Source organism: Jaculus jaculus, chromosome 2 (genome assembly GCF_020740685.1).
Source record: "Jaculus jaculus isolate mJacJac1 chromosome 2, mJacJac1.mat.Y.cur, whole genome shotgun sequence".
NCBI lineage: Eukaryota > Metazoa > Chordata > Mammalia > Rodentia > Dipodidae > Jaculus > Jaculus jaculus.
In genome coordinates, this window is record NC_059103.1 from 145,961,753 (window position 1) to 145,985,011 (window position 23,259).

The following is a 23,259-nucleotide window of genomic DNA, read 5'->3' on the forward strand; positions in this document are numbered from 1 at the left end:
TTCCTAAAAGATCTGTGATCCCACCACTGAACTGCAGAGGAAGGGATCATTCAAATGCAAGCCTTCTGACACTGTGGATTAACAGTGGAATAAAGCCAGGCTTTTGTATTAAAATATGCTTGTTTGTTTGTTTTGCTTGCTGGGAACAAGAAGTGTCAGGTGTCATTAAAATGTTTGCAAAGGAGGACTGGGAATGCCTGTCTCTGGACTTTCTCCCTTCCTATATGCTTTAATTACACACTTACATAGTAGCATATCACTTGACAACTTTTACTGTTTATGTATGTGAAATATATTTTGAGAATGTCCACTGGAGATCTGTAAACAACCCACTCATGAAACAGTGGCATAATCAATGTAACTCATTAGTGGTAAGTCTCCCAACTTGGCAGTCGTAGGCAGGTATGCTGCAGATGAGGAGGACAGAAGTTATTTTCCTGTCTGCTTGCAAGTCTTCTGGGCAATGAGTACCCAAAGAAGGTGTTTTGCTCAAGAGACTGGCTTAAAAGAAAATAGTATATGATCTGTCTCTTTTGTTCTGATTTCTAAATCAGCCAGCCACTTGTTTATAAAGAACCTTTTCAGCCAGATATTTGGAAGGAGGAAGCTGAGAAAGTTTAGTAAATCCGTTCTAAAAAGGAAAACAAAACAACAACAACAAAAAAACTAGCTCTTTGATCTCCATGGCATTGTTATTATGTCTTAAAATAATAGCCGACCTCCTGGTAGGAAAAGAAAACCTGGCAGATTAAGTAACTATCTCATTTGAGTAATTACGTGTTGGATGTGAAGTCATTCATTCCTGAAACCACCAAGTTAAATTGCTGAGCCTCTTTTTTTTTTTTTTTTTTTTTAATAAATATCAAAGCCCTGATTGCATTCCTCCCTAGCCAAAATGACCAGGGATAAACCTGGCATCTTTGACAGCAAGAAAGCTTTGGAAGGCGTCAGTGAATACAGGAGAGAAGGGAAGTTTTCCATCAGATGCAGAAGTAAAAGGGTTTTCAATGACTAAAACCACAGGTGTTAGGTAGGGAGATGTGTTTATTATCCCTGCTCTTCCTGGAACTCCTGCAGATCGAAGTGGTCAGGAGCATCATGGAGGAGTTCATGCTCAGAGGCCCAAGGCGCAATTGAGAGAAGTCCCCTAGTGGTGTGACCGCAGTCCTGCCTCTGGGAACCCTTGTAATTCCCTTTAATGAGACGTCCGCCCTTTTCTGAACTTGACCGGCTCGGGATTAGACCTTGGTTCTAGGGTCAGCAGGCTTGTCCCGGCAACCGCTAGTCCTAAAGCACTTCCCTCGCCCGAGGTGACCAGGCTAGACCTGAAGCAGGCCGGGGACAGGCTGGAAGTGGACAGGCCGGGCTCCTGAGCACAGGGAGAAGCGGAGCTCGGGCTGGAGGCGTCCGGCCGCGGGGCTGCGGGATGCGCGCGTGGCGGTCGCCGCCGCGGTCACCCGGCCTGCCGGGGACGCGAGAACCGGGAAGCGATCGCGTCCCGGCGGCGCTGGCCCCGGAGCCGCGCGGCTTTCAGTTTTCATTGAGGCTGCTGGTTACTGTTTAACATCCCCACCCACGTTCCCGTTTGTTTAGTAAATCGATCGCACGGTGAGAGTCAGGCCGCGGCCCCGTCGCCATCGAGCAAAGCTAATATCCTCCCAGCATATGGTCTCAAAAAGCAACAACAACAACAACAACAAAGTCTTTGCTGGAGACCGGGACAAACAAACAAACAAACCAAAACAAGCGAACCCTGCAGCTAGCTCTCCGGGAGGGAGCCCCTCCCCAGCACTCCCCTCCTCCTGGCCGGCTAGGGACGCCGGCGGGGCGGGAGGCGAGCGGCGGCGGGGATGCAGCGCTCGCGGCGGGGCTGACGGCGACGCGGGAGCTCCGAGCCGCGCGCTCCTCCGCCCGCCGCGGGTAAGTCGCTCCGCCTGCGCGCGGCTCCCCGGCTGACCCAGGCCACCCTGGCCGCGGTCCCGCATGAGGTGGTGGCTCGGTGGCCCTGGGGCTGCTGAACCCGCGACCCCCAGGCCTGGCAGTGTTCGGAGCAGACCCCCTCCCCGGCCTCCTCTTGCAGCACGCTGGGCGGGGGGGCGGGGGGGCGGGGGGGGAGTCCTATGGGAGGTGGGGGAGTATGCAAGCCGAGGGAAAAGAAAAGTTGCATTTGTTTGGGTGCTCTGGAAGCTTTGGTGGCTGGAGCTGGTCACGTGAATGACAGATCTCTAGGGGTGTTTTCCTGGAGGTGTTTAGTGTCCTTGGAGCAGGTAAATGTCCATGGACCACAGAAGCGGTGGGGTGGTGGGGGGAGTGCTACTTGGTCCAGGAGCATCACTCAATGGCCTTTGTTGGTCTGTTTCCATGTGTATTTTCTACTGTAGGCATTTGGGGGAGTGTGCATCCTCCAGTTTTGCTATTGGGAGCAACTTTGGATATATTATTTAAATATTGGGAAGATAGGTCCTGTTTCTCCTCTTTGATGTGGAGTTAAACCGCATGGGAGTTAAGTGACAGTCATTCATACTCAAGGGAACAGGGCAGTCTACGATAAGATCTTGGAATTGACATCATAATTCATACCTAATGGGGTGTATTTGAAGGCAGTCTGCCCACTGAGCTAAAGTACTCCTCTTCGATATGCAAAATGGTTGTCACCTAAAGACTGGAGCAGGAGAACACAGTATACCACTGAAGGTCATTACTTCTTGGGCTGGTCTACAGATTGGACACCTTTGACAGTACACTTCCTGTTTGGGGTTAAGTTACTTTACAGTGCTTTCCCACTTACTTCACGTGTCTTCTCCCTTTTACTAGCAGGCATTCAGCCTTGAACTCCTCCTCCTCTTCCTTCTCAGCTAGCCCCTCTGTTCATGATAAAGTGAACTCTGCTCTCTCTCACCCCCGCATCCTCTCTTTTCACCTCCTGTGCACCTCCAGTCACCTGGTCTGTTGTGTGTAAAGCCTATAACCAAGTAATCTTGGGCACCCCCTGGTTCTATTTAAGGGAGTGGGGTGTATGTAAGTCAGAGAAGGAGGCAGTAAGTGTTTGGTAAAGTATTCATTTTTCACTTTTCAAAGTAGAGTCAAAGTTGGGAACCAATTGTCTTCTATTCCTCACCTCCACTTACAGGCCTATTAATACAAGAATGTTCTCAACATGCTTCAGGGAATTAACACATTACTAATATGTCACTGTCAAAGATCTTGCAAGATCTTTATACTTTATCCTTCACAACTGTGGCCATAAGCAAATGGGTAGCAGAAATTAACTTTAGGCATTAATTAAAAACAAAAAGCTATGGTGCAAGTAATAAGTTTGCCCCACTTGCTTTTAAATTTCTGTTAGTTCTACTAACTATAGGAACTATGGGGTAATACCGGTCTATAAAATAACTGGTAAATTATAGAAAACTATAAAGTGAATGACCCTCCTTATTCTACTCTATATGTATGTAGCCTTTGTTGACTTCATGTTCTACAGTCTCCATGTTATACCCAGTTATCTTTCACTGTAACAAAAATTAAACAAGATTCACACCATACCAGTATTGCAAAATTTGTCATTGAATATTTTTATTCCTCTGTTTATATGTACAAATCCTTTCTTAAAGTTGCATACTTTATATAGTCAGCCAATATGCTCTCAAATAGTTGTTTGTATTTTAATTTTGTTTTCCTTTCCTTTTCTATCTTTACTTTTACTCCTTCATTTTTTCTTTCCTTCCTCTCCTCCCCTCTCCCTTTGTGCAACATGAACTCAAGGCTATCCCAGGATGGCATTAAACTTCGTACGAAGCTGAGGATGACATTTTTCCTCCACCTTCCACTGTTTGAAATTTAAAAATTCTTACTATTATAAACAAGTGATGTGAATACAACTATTGCTGGCACAAGGGGGGTGCTCACTTTAAATTGAGCAGATATTGCAAAGAACTTTCAAAAATGTCTACTGTATACTTACGGTGCTTGTGACACGGGATAATAATTATGTTTAAAATGTTACTACTATTGTGTTGAAAAGTTATTTTCTCAGCTTTGGAGTTTAATATAGTGTGATGTTATAACATTCCTGGAACTTGAATTGTATATATTGAGGTTTTTGCTCTAAAACTGTAAAAAAGATAGTAATGAAGCTGTAAAATTCCATCATAGTGTTGGGATGTTGCTCAGAAGTGGAGCATTTGCCCAACATGCCCATCCTTTTCTGGACTTTTCAAATGTGCCTTTGCTGTCATCTACACATTAAATGGCTGTAGGTATTGATGCTTAATAAGTGGGAACTTCTTTGCAGATGTGTGGACCATAGGTGACCTCATAGTTGCTGTTTTGAGTTGATGGTTCTCAATGACTGTGTGTGCCACCTTCATGAGAGAGGATTCAAGCTCTCCTTTCAAAGCATAGTTTTGAATTAGAGATTATAGTTGTGAGTTATGGATTCTTTTATGTGTCTGATGATAATACTATTTTATATGCTCTAGGATGCCTTTGAACTTTGTATGTAGTTGAGGATGACTTTGAACTTCTGATGCCCCTGCTTTCACCTGCCAAGTGCTAGTATGACAGGCAGGTACCACCACATCCCATTTATGTTCTGGAGATGGAATTTATGGCTTTGCACCTGTTAGGCAAGTACTCTACCAATTGAGCTATATCCTCAGTGGAGGCCTCACATTGCAGCCCAGGCTCACAGAATTCTTCCATCCTCATCCTCCTTAGTGCTGGGATTACAGGTCTGAACCACGTTGTCCAGCTGGATTCTGCAAAACTTTGTAAACTTGAGCAAGATGGGAACTCCAAAATCTGGTATGGCAGAATATCTCCTTGAGAAGCCTGCCCTGGGAAATCATGATTGAGGAGAGGCAGGCTTTCAGGACATGCATGGTGCGGTTACCTTTTCCTTAAGCAGTACCAAAACATCCAGTTAAGTTCTTTAATTTGTACTACTCCTTCAAATAAAGAAATTTGGTGCAAAAAATAACTAAAAACATCATCAACAACCATAACAACAAAAACTTCCTGCTGTGCTACCAACAACTGGTTGTGCACTGAGCTATTGCACACCTCATCTCTTCTTTCCTCATAGGAACTTATACCTATTCATGTCAGGTCTCCAAAACATGCACAGACATAAGGAACACTTCAAGTATTGTTCCTCTTATTCCTGAAGAAGCTAAACACACACACACACACACACACACACACACACACACACACACACATGTTTTAGCTAATACTGACTTCTAGCAGGTAGTTGTCATTGTTTTAAGCAGTTTACATGTAATTCCTCTTAACATCTTATAATAATACTAAGTAGTCAATATTAATAGTTTCCCTACAAATGAGAATAAAGAAACAGAGAGAAATTAAATAAGTTAGGTAAGGCACGACACACAGCTATAAGGCATATAGTTAAGGATTTGTATATTTGCATGTGGCTGTGATCTTTGAAAGTATGGCAGCTCCATGTAGTCATTCAATTATTCAAGATAGAGACACCTCAGCTAAGGAGTGTGAAGAATGAAACTTTGACATACCACAGGAAAAACTATCTACCTGGCTCATGGCTGGGCATTCTCTAGGGGTGGTAGTTTTCTCAGTCATGAAGCAGGTGTAAGAGCCAACAACACACTTGCTCCTGTTGTATCACATGGATGACTACTGTGCTTACATATTTCAGTTCTTATATAGTTAGTACAATACTATCTTTCCCATTCACTATAAGTACATTTTAAAGAGCAGATTTTCTTAATATCTGTACTCCCCACCTTGTATTTCAATACATAGTGATAGTGATAGTTTACTCTTTACCAATAGAGTCAGCTGACAGCATTTTAATGGCATATTCTTGTGACTATCTAGAAAATGCATAGGTAGTTGAATTGTTATTGTATAATCTTGTTATTTTGGGAAACACAAAGGTCTGACTAGCAACTTGCATAGTAGTGTGGCATCTATGCTGTGAGCGAGATATGAGGCTGGATGGAAACTACATATCTTATCTTCTATCCCTGCTCAATAATGTACTAAATGAAGTTGGGTTGCTTAGGCAAGTTTAGTCTCTTTAAAGCTTGCACTTTTGAAATGTTTGTAATTATATTCTGTATTGGTAGGACGGCTATGATGGTTGATATTTTAGTCCATAGAAAACATTTGGAAAAGAGCCTGACATACACTGAGAACCCTGTTACTTTCTGTGTTGCGACTGCAATAGAATGAGAAAGATTATATGTAAAATACTGCTTGATTAAAATACATTTTTATTAATATATACCTGTTTTAATTTACCCTCTCTCTAGATATGATAAAATGTATGCAAACAAACAAAACATGACTTTAGGACTTTATGCAGTCCTAGAAACCTAGCTAACCCTTCTGACAGGCCTAGAAGACAATGATGAATAATATAGACAGCCCCTGACATTATGGAGACTTTAGCTATATAGTGTGAAGAAAAATCACCCCAAGTATAGTTCATTTCCAGTCTAGTTTTGGAATTGGTACAACCAATGTGAACATTTTAGTTCTGCCCTTTGTCTTTGCCAGAGCACATTATTTTATGTGTCTAGTTTTAGTTTAAAATACAGGAAAGTGAGAATAATATTCTCAAAGTACTCTCAAATCACATTTAAATGGATTCTTTCATTATTTTGGTCAAACATTTTACTTGTTGAAAATACTCTACTATTCCAAGCAGAAGTCATTTTCAGTTATGCTAAGAAAAAGTTGACACGGGCATTTATGTAGTATTACTATATCATTGTTAAAAGCACTGGCATTTAGGTAGTATTTCTTTCTTTTTTTAAAAGCACTGCCTAATATCATCTGAACTGGAGTTATATTGTATTTTTGAGGCAGGTTTCACTGTAGCTCAGGTTTACCTAGAATACACTCGGTAGCCCAAGCTGGCCTTGAAAACTGTGATCTTCTTATGTCAGCTTCCAGAGTGTTGGGATTAAAGCCACAAGCCATCAGATCAGGCTTGGTGGTTTTACTTTTAAAATATTTGTGTACTGATTTTTACCATCAGTGTAAAAGTACATTCTGTAAATAATGATTTCTGTGTTTAATGGAGAAAACTTTGAATTTTCCTGGTTGTGTTGTTTTTATAAGTTCAATGGAAACATATAGGGGGTTGTCTGGAATCTCAGAGTAGTATCATCTTAAAAGTTGGGTGGGAGGGAAAGGTGTGGCCCTCCGTATTGGATAAGAAAGGCTGAAATTCAGTGCCTTCACACACACACACTCACACACACACACACGTGCACACACACATGCACACACATTTACACACACGCTGCTTTGAATCGGTGAGCACTTTTTCTCTTGATTTACATACTGTACATGACTTTGCTTATGTTAACTGAAAACTGTGGAATGTGTAATTTAAAAAGAAACACTTTCTTATTTAAGATACGGGTATGGGTTACAAATGAAGCTAATATATGTTAATTTAGCAAGAGTGAAGTTATAGGGATAGTGCCAGGTGCCTAGAAGGCAAACAGAAAGCAGTATCCCCACCCTCAACATAATCTACCGGGAAGACAAACAATACTGTGGTTGGGATGGAGTATAAGGTATAATTACCATAATGCTCTAGGGAACGGAAGCACAGAGGATACATTTGGCTTGTGTAGCTTGGAGAGATTTCATGGTAAAGCATATGATGTTCTGATTGTAACATGCAGAGGACAATCAGAAAGGTGTTGGAAGCAGGATAATTGCACTCAGAGGAGGAGTCCTCGAAAGAGATGTTGGGGGAAGAAATCCAGGGCCACATTGCGGCTTCTGTGAGTGTTGGTGACAATGATCATATCTATGCTTGCTAGTCTACAAGAAGCCATCCAACCTATTTAAGTCAATTGGATTATGCTTTTATTTTGTTTTCTTTCATTTTCTAAATATTACAAGTAATTTGGAGGGTGGATACAAAGGGAGAGATAAGAGGCAGGTGAAAAGCCACCACCTTTCACAGCTGTCCAGTAGTGATGATGGTGCCCGAGGATGAGATCTAGTCAGGGAGGGAGAGGGAGGGGAGGGGGGAAGGCCATAGCCCTGATGACTGCGGAGGAGGCTTTTACTTCATCACAATATTTATTAACTTTTAGTTTCCAATTATTATATTTCTACAAACTACTCATGTTAAAAATTGGTTAGGGGCTGTAGCGTGGTTAAGGTGTTTGCCTGCAAAGCCAGATGCACAAGGGAGCGCACACAATTCTAGTGTGTTTGCAGTGGCTAGAGGCCCTGGAATGCCCATTTTCTTTGTCTGTCTCTCTTCTCTCTATCACTCTCTCTCTGCTTGCAATAAATAAATAAGTAGTTAAAAAAAGAAAAAAAGAAAAACTTGGTTTGTTCAGCTTTGATTCCAAAGCTAGTTTGACTAGCTTTGAGACTGTTTGGTGCTTAGGAAGAATAATTTTCTTACTTTTGGTTAATTTTTAGAAAAGTAATTATTTCCAACAACAATTTTTCCAACAAATAACTATTTTATTTTGCTAATTTATTGCCATTTTCTGCATCTGGCTTTACATGGGTTCTATACTGGAGAATTGAACCCAGGTTCTCAGGATTTGCAAGCAAGTGCCTTAGCCACTGTGCCATTTCTCCAGCCCCTGAGAGACTTACTTTCAAGTACTTTGATTTATTTATTTGAAAGGGGGAAAGAGAGAAAGAGAGAGAGAATGGTCATGCCAGGGTCTCTAGCCAATGAGAATGAACTCCAGACTCATGTGCCACCTTGTGCATCTTGGCTTACATGGGAAATGGGGTATTGGACCTGGGTCCATAGGCTTTCCAAGCAAGTGCTTTAACTGATAAGCCATCTTTTCAGCCCAAGAACCTTCCAAGCAGTACAAACTACACCGTGGACTAATAATTGACTTAAGTTATCCTGTTAGGTTCTCATGTTAACAGGGATTAATATAATTTCTATTTGCTGCAACAAGTATAATTATTGAGTACTAAATGAAGTATAGACACCTAATTCTTTCTACAGAGATTTGCATAAGAGATGATGTGCAACTTTCTAATTTAAGGCAGATTTATTGAGCTATAACTTATATTCAGTAAAATCCCCTTTTATGTGCACATTTCTGTCAAATTGTGTGAGTATGCATGCATGTTTTTGCGTGAATATGGAGGCTAGAGAACCAGTCAGGGCATCTTCTAGATGATGTCTGCTTTCCATTAGACAGGCTCCCTTTGGAACTGGAGCTCACCAAGTAGGCTAGGCTGACTGGCTAATGAGCCCCAGTGGTCGGCCTGTCTCCACCACCCCAGCACTGGCATTACAGATATGAGACACACACCCAACTTTTTTTATGTGGGTTCTGGCAGTTAAACTCAGTTCCTTATGCTTGTGAGGAAAGCACATTACTGAGTGAGGTATCTCTTCAGTCCCCATTTCAGTGAATTTTACAAATGCACAGTTATGTCACCATAACCACCATGAAGACATCCGTGCACCCTCAATCTTCAGCTTAATGCCCTGTGCCCATGTGCACAGGGTCTTCTCTACCATTCCTTGAACAACAAGCTGTACAATCTACCCCTAGTGCTGCCTCTGCCATTGTAACATGGATAGAATCATACAGTATATAGGCTTTTGTGTTTGGCTGTTTTTGTTTTGAAAAGTCTAGTAAAATTACTTATTCATTTATCTTGTATCTGTCAATATTTTCTTCCTTTGGATAAAATACAGATTTACAGGCTAGGTTATAGTTGACTTATAATAAAGTGCATATACTTAGCATGTACAATTTGATAAAACATTTTGTGTATCTATCTGAAACCACCAGCACAATAGAAATAGTAAATTAAATACACTGAAAGTTTCTAAATGCTTTTGTATATACACTCTGTCCTCCTTCTTCCACTGTTCTGACACAACTATTAATCTACTTTTGCCCCCTGGAAATTAGTTTGCATTGTCTAGAATTTTATACCCATGGTGTCAAGCAGTATTCTTTTTTTTTTTTTCCATTTGTAGTGATAACTTCGAGATTCATTGTTTTATTTAGTGTTCTCTAATTCATTTTTAAATGTTTTGCTGACAAACATGACATTATATAGACATGCCATAATTTTCTTGTTTATTCACTTTTTTATGAACATCTGGCTCATTTCCAGGCTTTAGCTACAACAAATAAAACTACTGTGAAGATTCCTCCATGAAGTCTCTGTGTGGACATGTGCTTTCAGTTGTCCAATAAAACTACCTAGCAGTAGAATGGCTGGGTCATATGGAAGAAATCATCAAATTTATTTCCATAGTACTTGTACTGTTTTACATTCCTACTAGTGGTGTTTAAGATTTACATATTATTCACATACTTAACAACAGTGAGTGTGTTCAGTCTTTTGATTTCAGATATACTATAGGCACAGGTTGATATCACATTATTATCTTACATTGTATTCCACTAATGACTATATTGACTGGGCATTCTTTCAAATGGCCAGTCAATATAAAACATAGATTTTATAACCACTAAACTGAGTGTTTTTTTTCTCTCTCTCTCTATCTATGTGTGTGTTCACATGCACATGCACACACATGTGCGTATAAGTTTAAAGAAGTGAGAGGAAGAATGACGGGACTTTTCCAGTAACACAGGGGCAGTTTCTTGCTGAGACCTGGCCCATGGAACAATAGATCTTGATAAAGGTTATAGTACATCGCTGTACTTGGAAGATGACAATTCACAGTTACCAAAGAATGTTAACAAAGTTCCCCAAATCCCAGATGGTAGTCTTGATTTTGTGAATTTTCTTTTAGATGCCCTTTGTTAACTGAATCTAGGTGAATAAAGTCAAATGAAATCAATTTTCATTGATTTGTGAAGATGATAAAAATACCATAACCAAATCCTTTGAAGTTTAATTTATTTTCATATCTCATGGGGAATTCAGAGAACTTACTTTTCAAGCAAGGTCTTTGTTTCTTTGATTCATGATATTCTGTTTACATTTTTCTACTTAGGGCTCTGACCCTTTTTTCTATATCACTGATATATTTTTTCTCAGGCTAACTTCACATACATAAGAAAATGAAATTATTTTTTTCCTTCCTTCCTTCCTTCCTCCCTCCCTCCCTCTCTCCCTCCCTCCCTCCCTCCCTCCCTCCCTCCCTCCCTCCCTCCCTCCCTCCCTCCCTCCCTCCCTTCCTTCCTTCCTTCCTTCCTTCCTTCCTTCCTTCCTTCCTCCATTCTTCCTTCATTCCCTCTCTCCTTCCTTCCTTTTAATTCTCTCCTTCCCTTTAATTCTCACACTTGGCAAGTTTGAAAACTTCTCAATTCCTTGTCTAAAAACATTCAACTATTTTTAACTTCCAAGGATTCTTTTCATGACACAGAAATAAATTGTGTTATATATATATATATATATATATATATATATATATATATATATATATATATGATATATATATATGATATATATATGATATATATATATATCATATATATATATATTTACTTATTTATTTGAGATAAATTTATGAGAGAGATGAGAAGAGAGAGAGCTCTTTGGAGAGAGCTCTTTGGGCATGCCAGGGTTTCCTGCCACTGCAGAAACTTCAGACATGTATGCCATTTTTGTGTATCTAGATTTATGTGGGTCCTGGGGAATTGAACCTGAGCCATGAGGCTTTTCAAGAAAGCACCTGTAACCATTGACCCTTCTGTCTGGTTCCAAGACATAAGGTTTTAATCCACTGTAGTTGAAATAATCATATTCTCTGATGGAGAATGGAATTTCAAAGGAGAAAGTGCAGGGGGGGGAGGAGGGAATTAACATGGGAATTTTTTTTATAATCATGGAAAATGCTAATAAAAATTAAAAATAAATAAAAAAGAAAGTGTAAAGGGGAAAGTGGGGGAGGGGAGGGAATTATCATAGTTTATGGTCTATAATTATAGACATTGTTAATAAAAACAGTTTAAGAGCCCCCCCCAAAAAAAGTTAGGCTGTAGAAAGAGTAACAAAGTACTCAAAACAAGTAGTTTAAATTAAATGCTACAATTAAAGAACTGAAGATACCTGATAAATCAAAACTAACTAAAAATGTGGTGTTCATACAAAGAAACACTAAGATATATACAAGGGCCAGAGGGAAAATAAGGGAAAAAATAAATTGATTCTTTTTTATTTAAAAAATAATCATATTCTCAAATACATGGTTTATGCTTATCAAAATATTCTCTAATCAAGAAGATAAAATGAATTAATAATTGCTTAAGTTTAATGTGCCCTTTCACATTACTGGTTTTGATTTTATACATAGTATACGTTATTTCTAGTCACATTCATAGCTGCTCAAGCAAGGTATGTGCAACTATGTAAAGCTAGCTTGGGATCAAGTTCATATTACAAGTTGTTTAGGACAGTGAAAGGAAAACAACCCATGACCACATAGTGCTTATTGTCAAGTAGCTTATCCAGCTGAAGGGCTTTGTGCACATTAGCTAATGTAGCCGCTTCACTCAGTGCAGAGCGTGGCACATCTAGAGTGCACAGCATGAAGTCTGGCACAAGGCAAACAAACTCGACAAATATTGAGATTGTCTGCTATCATGGCTCCTTATATTAAGTTAATATTATTGAGTATGTATCCCTATTTCTGTTGATTTGATGTACAAACATACTACTATTATCAACTGCTATGACTAATTATTCTCTGTGTGCTAAGGCAGTAAGTGCTGTACATATGTGAAATCATTTGATACTTGACAAGTTCAAAAGGTTATAGTCACTAGTGCCTTTGTGAAGAAGAAGAAACGGAGTCAAAGAGAGATTCAGTATCAGTTGAGGCCTCCTAGCTAGTATCAGTGTTAAATATGAAACAATGCCATTCAAAGCCAAGGCTTGGACATCTAATAACTTTACACTAAAGGTGTTCTGTAACTTTAAACACATCTCATATTTTAAAAGTAATTTTGTAGTTGAAAGTTAAATAAAATATTTTTATTTTCTCATTCTTTGTATTCTATCATTCATTTACATAAAATGTGAATTATTTCCTGGATCCATTTGAACATCTATTAGGTTAAAAATATTTATATGGTATTTCAAGCATAAGCAGAAATATGTTGGGCAACATGTTCAATATATGATTGTGAAATTTGAGCATTAATTGAAAGTATTTTATTATATCATAACTCAAAATTATAATAGCTTTATATTTGATGAAATAAAACTTGATGCTTATGCAATTGATTTTGAGATTTCATATATTTTTGCACAATGAATGAAAGCATGTTAAATATTCAGTCAAATATAAATGTGTAAATACTACAGTCAGCTCCTTAGGAATCACAAATAAACAAAACAATTTGATTAGCAATTACTTAGGAAACTTCTTAGGGCCCAGGAGGCCCAAAATACGTTAAAAGCTGGTTTTGCTTTAGTTTACTTGGTTAACACCTTTTCAGAAAAAGAATCTGGTTACCTGAAAGTATTCTCATGATAGTTACATTATACAGAAAATATGAGCACTGGAATATATAATGTATATTAAGTGATCATGTAGCATATGAATTTTAATGATCATATTTGTTTCTATATATGCATGAATTCCTAGAAAGATAAAGTGTTTCCAAGTTACAAAGAAATTCTTATGAAAGCAGAGAATAATTTTGATATACATCCTCAAATAGTCTTAAACCTCAGGTTGTAATGCAGAACAAATGATATACATGCAGAACATATACTTACATATATATGTTAAACATAAGCCTAGAATAATATTAAATTATATTGTGGCTTTCACCTATATAAAGCACATGTTATTTTTAAACAAATGAATTTAATTTTATGAAATTGAATAAACTTGCTAATTTGAAATAGTCATGGTGAAAATGAATATATTTTGTGTTGAATAGTACTATGATACAAGAGTTTTGTTTCTTTTTTGTTAAGTTATTTATTTATTTATTTATTTGAGAGCGACCGACACAGAGAGAAAGACAGATAGAGGGAGAGAGAGAGAATGGGCGCTCCAGGGCCTCCAGCCTCTGCAAACGAACTCCAGACACGTGCGCCCCCTTGTGCATCTGGCTAACGTGAGACCTGGGGAACCGAGCCTTGAACCGGGGTCCTTAGGCTTCACAGGCAAGCGTTTAACCACTAAGCCATCTCTCCAGCCCTGATACAAAAGTTTTTAGGGAAGTATTATTTGTAAAACATGGCTTAAGAGATTTAAAGAACAAGTAGAATCCTTGCATTGGGGAAACTAATTTGGAAGAAAATACAAAAATATTCTCATTCAATCTTTGGTTTATGGTGAGTGTTGTCATTTATGAGCCACTTATTTGAGGATGCTAATATACACATGTATGCATATCAATGTATGTTTTCTATAACAGACATAATGTAGTACACTATATTTCAGGCACATAAACATATTTTTATTAATTAGTTTTGTATTCAGCAAACACAGTCAGTTTGGTACCATTATTAGGCTCCTCTGTGACCTACCCCCTCCCCTGAGCCCCTCCTTGTTTGAGGTATATGGGTCATGCAATATAGAGTTAGCCCACAATTATGGGTAAGATAAATGTCTCTGCATATCATGACCCAACACGTGGCTCTGACATTCTTTCCAGCCCCGCTTCTGCAAAATTTCCCTGAGCCATGTTGAGTTCATTTTTACTCTGCTTCAGTGATGAGGTGTTGGGGGCTTCTGTGGCTCTGGCTTTCTGATTTGGTATGAGTTGATTTTTCTCTGTGTTGGTCTCCTTCCCCCTTGTGCTGGTATCCGGTTCATCAGGAAAGCAGCATCCTTGCTTGTTTCACCAATTTTTCTTAGTTTCAGCTGGGGCCCTTTTGAGGTATGATGGGGTGGCTCTCTCCCTAGGATCTACATCTATCTGAAATAGAGAAGCAGATTCTCCAATGGAGAGTAAGTTAGCACCAGGACAAATGAGATAACCCTTGCTTTTTTTTGTTTATAGAGAATTTAGTAGGTGTAGCCCATGATTGATGGTAGCCTGATAATGGAGAGTGTGCTTATGTTTGGATATGGTTCTGACTTGTTTCCCAGCTCCAGCTATGGGTACCATACCACTGAGGGGATCAGTTAGCCAAATCAAGAACAGTTGGTTCCCCCGCTTGGCTGTGTGTCACTATTGCACTTGTGTGGGCATCACAACAGGTGATTTGCTGATTCGTAGGTTAGACCATGAGTTGCTTGGACAGATATTGGGCATTTTCCCCCAGTCTCCCATTTAGCACCCTCTGGCAGTAGATGTGCTGACTGTCTGGGGACTGACTCTCTTCCAACTTCCAGCCATGCCATTCCATTTTAGATGTCAACCCCGTAAGGTGCCTTCAGCAGTAGCGTCTTAACACTAACCTTTGGTGGGTCATCAAGTACTCTGACAGAAATCTGTCTGTCTTTTAGGAAACCTTGTACGTCTCTCTGATCAAAAGCTCATTGTGGATGATAGCTACATACTGGTACTGGGAGTTACAGGTCAGTTCCCACTAAGAAAAGGAGGAAAAAGATAACTAATATACAAGAGTTAGAGAGGAGAGAGAGAGAGAGAGAGAGAGAGAGAGAGAGAGAGAGAGAGAGAGAGAGAGAGAGCGCAGGGGGTAGGGAAGATGTAGAAGATTAAGGTTAGTTTTCTTCATACCCTCTCCAGTGTCTGGTGGTTCAAGTGTTCCCTGTAAGGGCCTGGTGAAGGTTCAGCCATTTGGTCTGCCTTTTAGGAAGTATGATTTTATGGTACATAAACATTTATATTCAAATTCTACATGCATGAACCCCTTCGTTGTAAGCTTAAGGACCTTGAGCAGTCATGGATTATCTTTATTCTTCTACAACTATCTTGTATGCAAATGACAGTTTAGTATTATCCATTGAATAACTTGTCAGTTTAAAACAAATGGAAGGAAAAACTAAAGGGTGGTAACTTTCAGAAGTAGTGAAAGTAAATTGAATAAAAGATAAGAACAAGATATAGTAAATTAATATAACCTAAAGTTTTATATTCATTTCTGTAAAAGTATGTGCATTGTAAACTTTACCTAATAACATTTTAAAGAAACCATATATATATATGTATGAAAATGCATATTATTTCAAAAACATAGTTGTTATTATTATTTATTTTTTGAGCCATCTCATGTAGCCTAGGTTACTCTTGAATTCTTTATGTAGCCAGTGCTGAACTTGAACTCCTTTCTGCCTCTATCTACCAGGTGCTAGGGTTACAAGCATTTGCCACTGTAGTTAGCACAATTTATTTTTTCTTTTCCTTACAGTAAAGAAAATAAATTTCTTATTTTAAGGTTAGCTATATCAGTGTGCTAGAACTATTAAAAAATAGCTCCAAAGACTGGGGATGTTAAACAAGAGAAGTTCATTTCCTTGCAGTTCTAAAAGTACAAGGTCAAAGTATCACAGGAGGTTTAGTCTCATCTGAGGTCTTCCACCTTGGCTCGCAGATGAATGTCTCTGCTCATTGTGTCCTGTGGCTGCCCCTGAGACTTCGTGGTGTCTGTGCCTTGATCTTTTAGAAGAACACATTCTCTTGTTTGCATAAAATAAAAGTTTTGATTTTAGTGTTGTGATCTCTAAAACTTCTGGATTTCTGCTTGGATGAGTTTTGAGTGTCTCAGTGTCTATAGCCATCTTTCTGGAGTTGGTTGTCAGGATAGCAGTGAGAGCAGCACTCATGTTTAAATCACCACTTCTTCTGTAATGTCACCTGGCCCTCAGTGTAATGGTGGCAGGGGGCTGGAGGGGAAGGAATATAAGAGAATAACTTAGTGGCAATGAAACCAACATGTGTTTTGTTCATGTAGTAATGCTCATAATTAATAAAAATGTTCATTGGACTATAGTATAGTTATTAATAAAGATAAATTTTAAATTCTTTTTTTGATTGTTTGTTTTTCAAGGTAGGGTCTTGTTCTAGCCCAGGCTGACCCAGAATTCACTACATAGTTTCAGAGTGGCCTGAAACTCATGGCGATCCTCCTACTTCTGCCTTCTGAGTGCTGGAACTAAAGGTGTGTGCCATTATGCCTGGCAGGATAAGTTTTAAATTCTTAATAATCACTGTGAAGTGGAAATATATCCCAACTCCTCAGTACTTTTTTCTTAGAGTTACATGGAAGCTTACTGGGAACAAATCGAAGTCACTTCAATCATCTTTTTCACTTAATGCATCAAAAGAGTAATTCTTTCAATGTATGAGTTTGTTTTACATCTTTTTTTCCTTCTTTTTTAAAATTTTTATTTGCATTTTCCATGATTATAAAAAAAATCCATTTACATCTTTTTTCATAGTAAAACTTTAAAGTCTGGAGCATTGTTTGTCTTCTTGGAACTCATCTCAGTCACTGCTAGTCAGATGTCAAGTGCGGGGTCCCCCAATGTGTCTTAATAGCTACCTTGGGGGTTAGTCCAAGTCTAAAGGTTATTCAAAGAAAACTCAATCTGCACCAATATTTCATTGGCTGAGATGATTATTTATGGCCTTTCTGACAATCTAACTTTGAAATGGTGTTTTAGATCATATATATATATATATATATATATATATATATATATATATATATATATCAGCTTTATATTTTCCCAGACTCGTGAATAAATGTATGGCAAAGTAGTTTTTCACAATGATGAAAACAGAAACCCTATAATTTCTATCTTAATTGTGACTGAAAATGAACAGAACTTTCAGGGCTAATTTACATAGGAGATGGTGTTGATGGTGGTGCCTGATTCTCTGCTCCTTTCAGGAATTAGCTTTGATGCAACACATATAAAAATTACATATTCAAGTGGTTTTGAACTTAAGTAGGAATCAGAATCACCTAGGAATCCAGTGATCCTGAAAACTGCTAAGCAGAATTCACTAAATTTTCATTCAGTGAGTGTAGGCTGGGTGCAAGTGCCCGCCTTTCTAGCAAGCTCCTAGCTGCTGCCACTTCTGCTGAGGAGAAGGGCAGAAGTCATTCCAAATTTCATCTCTTCAGGTACTTGAAGTGCAGACCCTGGAAACCACTCTTTTTGTTTGTTGGTTGGTTCACTCCTTTCTGTGGACATGGCTGTAGCATGGGAGGTGGAGGAAGTGATCCATCCATTTGCTTGAGGTGCATTCCACTTATGAAAGTGAATGAGAGATCTTGAGAAGGGGAACAAAATAAATTTCAGAAAAAAGAAGTTGTTAAACAAATGCCACTGTGATCAGGGATAATAAAGCTCTCTTGTGAGTTTTGCTTATGTTTTGTCATTTATGCTGTGAGGGCCAGTGGGGCTGTAGAGATAGGGAAACAGTAGAGTATTTTTACTGGACAATGTCTACTTTTTAGATCAAGATGACAGCTTTGCAAAAGTAATAATAGCTCTGTTGAATACTCAACCAAAAGGCTAATATTTCTCATACAGTGATTTTTATTTTTATAGCCATTATTATATCTAAGTTTCATTTCTTACATTAGCTTTGATACACACCTGCAAATAAATATCATTACTTATATGGTTGTTTTCATACAGCTATTGTGTTATGTTAATTTTCTATGCAGCTGCAGGCCTTACTGAATAGTAGTAGGTAAAATTAATGTCAAGTTTCTGACTGATGAGTTAAACACAAAAACCTTGATAATACTGTGAATTTTTAAATTGTTTTAAAAGGCTAGATTTAGGGAGGTGGGATAAAGTGAATTATTTTAATATACTGAATATTTTTTGTTTGACTTTAAAAACAATCGGTATTAGCCATTCACTGCTGGCTGCAGCCATGAGTATGCTCAGGCTTCAGAAGAGGCTTGTCTTTCCTATCCTCTGATGTGGCCAAAGAAGGTCTGGTTGGACCCCAATGAGACCAATGAAATCGTTGATGCCAACTCCCTTCAGCAGATGAGGAAGGTGATCAAAGATGGGCAGATCATCCACAAGCCTGTAACTGTCCATTCTCCGGCTCGATGCTAGAAAACGCCTTGGCATGCTGGGAGGGCAGACACATGGGCATATGTAAGCAGAAGGGTACTTCCAATGCCTGAATGCCCGAGAAGGTGACCTGGATGAGGAGGATGTGGATCCTGTGCAGGCTGCTTTGGAATCTCAGAAGATTGGCCGTCTCATGTATCACAGCCTGTACCTGAAGGTGAAGGGAAATGTGGTCAAAAGCAAGCGCATTGCACATGCACAAGCTGAAGGCTGATAAGGTCCGCAGGAAGCTCCCGGCTGCCCAGGCTGAGGCCCGCAGGTCTAAGACCAAGGAAGCCGGCAAGAGCCATGAGGGTTGACTCCAGGCCAAGGAGGAAGAGGTGATCAAGACTTTGTCCAAGTGGAAGAGACCAGGAAATGAGGCTTCCCTTGTGCCTGTACATCGTGGCCTCCATGATCAGTCACACAGATCATTGAAATAAAATAAGCCTTTATCTATTAAAAATCATTATTATTAATTATTTCTCTGTGTGCGTTTGTAAGTGCATGTTCTTACATCTCGCTGTCAGCCTGCTGAGATTACAGCCTGCCATGGCTTATGGCTTCTTATGTGGGGTCCGGGTATCAAACTTGGGTACTCTAGTTTGAATGGTGAGCAATTTATTAACTGAGCCATGTACTCAGAATTGTTTGACTTTTGAAAGGGTCTTCATTGTATATTCCAGTCAGGGCTTGAACTCCAGATATTTCCTCTTCAGCCTGCGCAGCATTGGAATTACAAGTATGACTAGTTTCCTCGCTATGCTAGAAGAATAGCTATGTGTCTTTCTACAACTATTTGCCAAGTAGTTCTGCTTTCTTTTATGCCAGTCATGCTGAGGAAACACAAGTTATGTTATTCCAATCTTTCATTTTATTTTATTTTATTTGAGAGAGAGAGAGAAGGGGGGAAGAGGCAGAGAGAAAGAGAGAATGGATACGCCAGGGCCTCCAGCCACTGCAAAGGAACTCCAGGTGCCTGCGTGCCCCCTTGGCGCCCTTGTGCATCTGACTTGAGCCCTCTCTCTACCCCTGTGCATCTGGCTTATGTGGGACCTGGGAAATTGAATAGAGGTCCTTAGGCTTCACAGGCAAAAGCTTTAACCACTAAGCCATTTCCCTGGCTCCTATTCCAATTGTAATTACTAATATTAACTCAAGTCACATATTACACATCGCACAGTAAATCTATGTATCTGTCTGTCATTATCTATTTATGTACATATGCAGATTCAAAATAGCTACAAAGTGTTTAAAAGACCACGGGAGTCTTCAAGGACTGTGAATGAGGGCTGACAGAAACTAGGAAGCTGGTAGGGGTGCGGAAAGTGTCTGCCGAGATTCTGAGCCAAAGAAGGTTTGCCGAGACACTGCTGCTCAGTTCCAGAAGTGAGGTGCGGAACTTTGGAGGCTCTATAGATGAAGGGTAAGACTGTACACAGACAGAAAGAGGACTGAGGAACCACAGGTCTACACAAATGACCAGTAAGGTGTTCAAAAGCAGTTAAGACAGGCCTCAGCCACAGCAAGGACTCAGTGAAGCTGAAGTCCCTGAGTTAGCTGTGAGGTCTTGACACACACACCAGGTAATCAGATGACTGGTTATTATTATTTTTTGCTCTGATCATGCTAGATATACTCTCTGTATGGGCTCCAGCTGAGGGGATTATTTTACTTTTTCCTCAGTGTGGTGTACCCAGTAAGTTCTTGGGCATATTTTACCTGATAGGATTTTATGTTTGCTTCTATAATCTCATTGCGGGTGGTCTCATACAGATGGCGCTGTTCACATGTCCACCAGGGTGCAGAATCATTCTCCATCCAGAAAGTGGAGTCAAATGCTGCTTGTGAGTTGGACTCTCTCAGGGTAAGGCACAGTCTAAGGAACCACTATTTGACACAGTAAAGGAGTAACACTCTGCCTCATCTTAACACTAGCCAGTTGATATTGTGTACAGGTTCATGTGAATTATTTTCTATTTGTAATTACATCACGACTATAATGAATGTATTTCCACAAATATAGCTTTCTGTTTTGCTTCTGTTCTTTTGTGGTGCTAGGGTGCAAATGAAAGGCCTTGAGTAAGGCAGGGAATCATTTTACAATTAAGTGATATCTTGGACCCAAATAAATCTTTTTTTGAAAAAAAAAATAATTGATCCAATGAATTGTCCACCCATGCCTGTAATTCCAGCTACTCAAGTAGCTAGCCAAGAGGATAGAACTGTAGGGACAACATGCTCCATATAGAGTTCAAGGGCAGCTTGGGTAATATGAGAGAGTTTTCTCAACAAAACAACACAAGGTCATATAAAGAACTGATTAAAAAAACACAATAATACAAATGATAAATAAACTGGCTATAAAATCAAGAATGTCTGGAGTGAAGGAGAACCTATAGTCTTAGTAGTGGGAGGCTGAAACAGGAATTTTGTGAGTTCCAGACCAGTTTTGTTACATCAATATCATCTCTTACATTTCATTTTTTGTCTCAATTTACTTTTGTTAATATCCAGGACTTAAATTAGTAGTTCAAGAAATTGTCCTTATTGTTCTGGCAATAATATATATTTCCCATTGCTCTTTCTTTGTTATTAACTGGATAATTTTTAACCAAATTGGAGTTAACTTTAATTATACACACAGGCTTTTACCAATGCATAAACTCATATAACCTTTGACATTCCCCTTTCCCCAAAAAGGTTAGCTCCCCAAAAATACCACTGGGCTTCTAACCAGACAGATTAATTTTCTTGGTGCACCGTATTTCTGTGTCTATCTTTTATTGTGTTCATTTATCTTGTTCTGCGGTATGCCTTTGAGGAAATATACAGGAAATCATTTACCAAATCTACTGTTGATGACCATTTGGCTTATTTTTACTTTTTAGCCATTAAAAATTGTGATGGTTAATCTCTAGTTGTCAGGGTTTAAAATCACCATAGAAACAAACCTCTAGCAATGTCTATGGGGGATTTTTTAGATTAGGTTTATTGAAGGGGGAAGACCTAGTATTTGTGCTGTGCTCTTCCATGGACTGAAGTTCAGGGATAAAAAGAAGAAAGTTGAGCACCAGCATCCCTTGTTCTCTGCTCCCTGATGTAATGTGACCAGCTGCTTTGTGCTCCAGCTGCCATGCCTCCCCTGCTGTGATGGGCTGCATTCTCAAACTGCAAGCCAAGCTAAACTACTTCGCCTTCCTCCCTCCCTCCCTCCTTTCCTTCCTTCCTTCGTTCTTTCTTCCCTTCCTTCCTCCCTCCCTCCATTCTTTCCTTTTTTCTTTCCTCCCTCCTTCCCTCCCTCTCTCTCTTCCTCCAAGGTATTTGGTCACTGTAATGAGAAAATAACTAATGTAAATGCAGAACTGTGCTGAACAAATTTTTATTACTCTTTATTGGACCTAAGCTCTCATGCATGCTCCCCAAAATGAATTTCTAGGTCATAGGGATATATATGTTAGGCCAATAATCATTTTGTAAGGTTTAAAATCAATTTATAATGTGAATATAGATATTTCTATTTTATAAATTGGTAAGACTATGACAGCATCATTCCAAAGAGTGGAAACTAAATAATTTTAGGAAGGTAGGATCAAAGTTTAGTCTAGGTATGCAAAATTAATACTAAATAGGAACATAAATATATATATATTATATAGCTTGGTAAGAATATCATAGTATCATTCACAACGGAAGGGATTACAATACATAGGGAGATAAAATGAAAGTTAAGTCTAGAAACTAAATAAATTCCACCTGTGTATAGTCCTTATTTTCTGTAGTTCATCGTATAAGTTAAGTATTTGTTGAGTGATATCATTACTGTTTTGGCTGTTCACATCCTTTACTTCCATTTTTATGTATTCCCTTCATGCCATTGTCTTTGCCTAGAATCACATCTCCGTGGCTTTCTTTCATGCCCACTGACAAACAGTCCTTTATGCTAGTTAAGGAAGGCAGTGAGGCTGTACCCTGCCAAGACAGTTAGCATGAGGTTTATGCAAATATGCAGGTAGACACACCCATGACAGCTCTGTACTTTGCTGTATCTTAGGGAATATAACTTTAAAGCCATCCTTTTATATTTGAACCATGAATAAGAACAGTAAATTTTAATTAATTTAAGCTACTCCTACGAGTTAGCACTTCAGATCATCTTATGATACAATTTTCTCTAAATTAATCAGACGCTTCTTTGATATCCAGTCCTGTGGTTCTGAACCAGGAAGTGAATTCAAAAAAATTCCTTCAACAGGCTGTCATGCATAGTCATTAAGCAGCTTTTATTTGTCAGGGTGTGCCAACAATAAATATTTTCT

At 39.0% G+C, this 23,259-nt stretch overlaps 1 protein-coding gene and 1 pseudogene across 1 annotated transcript in view; both read left to right on the top strand.

The window, feature by feature from the left end:
* Window positions 1-1,903: 1,903 nt before the first annotated feature.
* The window catches only part of Hnf4g (hepatocyte nuclear factor 4 gamma), a 145,956-nt gene continuing 124,600 nt past the window's right edge, over window positions 1,904-23,259 (top strand). Inside the window, exon 1 of the mRNA XM_045143443.1 lies at window positions 1,904-1,920. The gene's annotated coding sequence lies outside the window, so the exon portion shown is untranslated. The remainder of the gene's footprint in view (window positions 1,921-23,259) is intronic.
* Window positions 18,753-19,383, top strand: LOC101600444 (annotated as a pseudogene).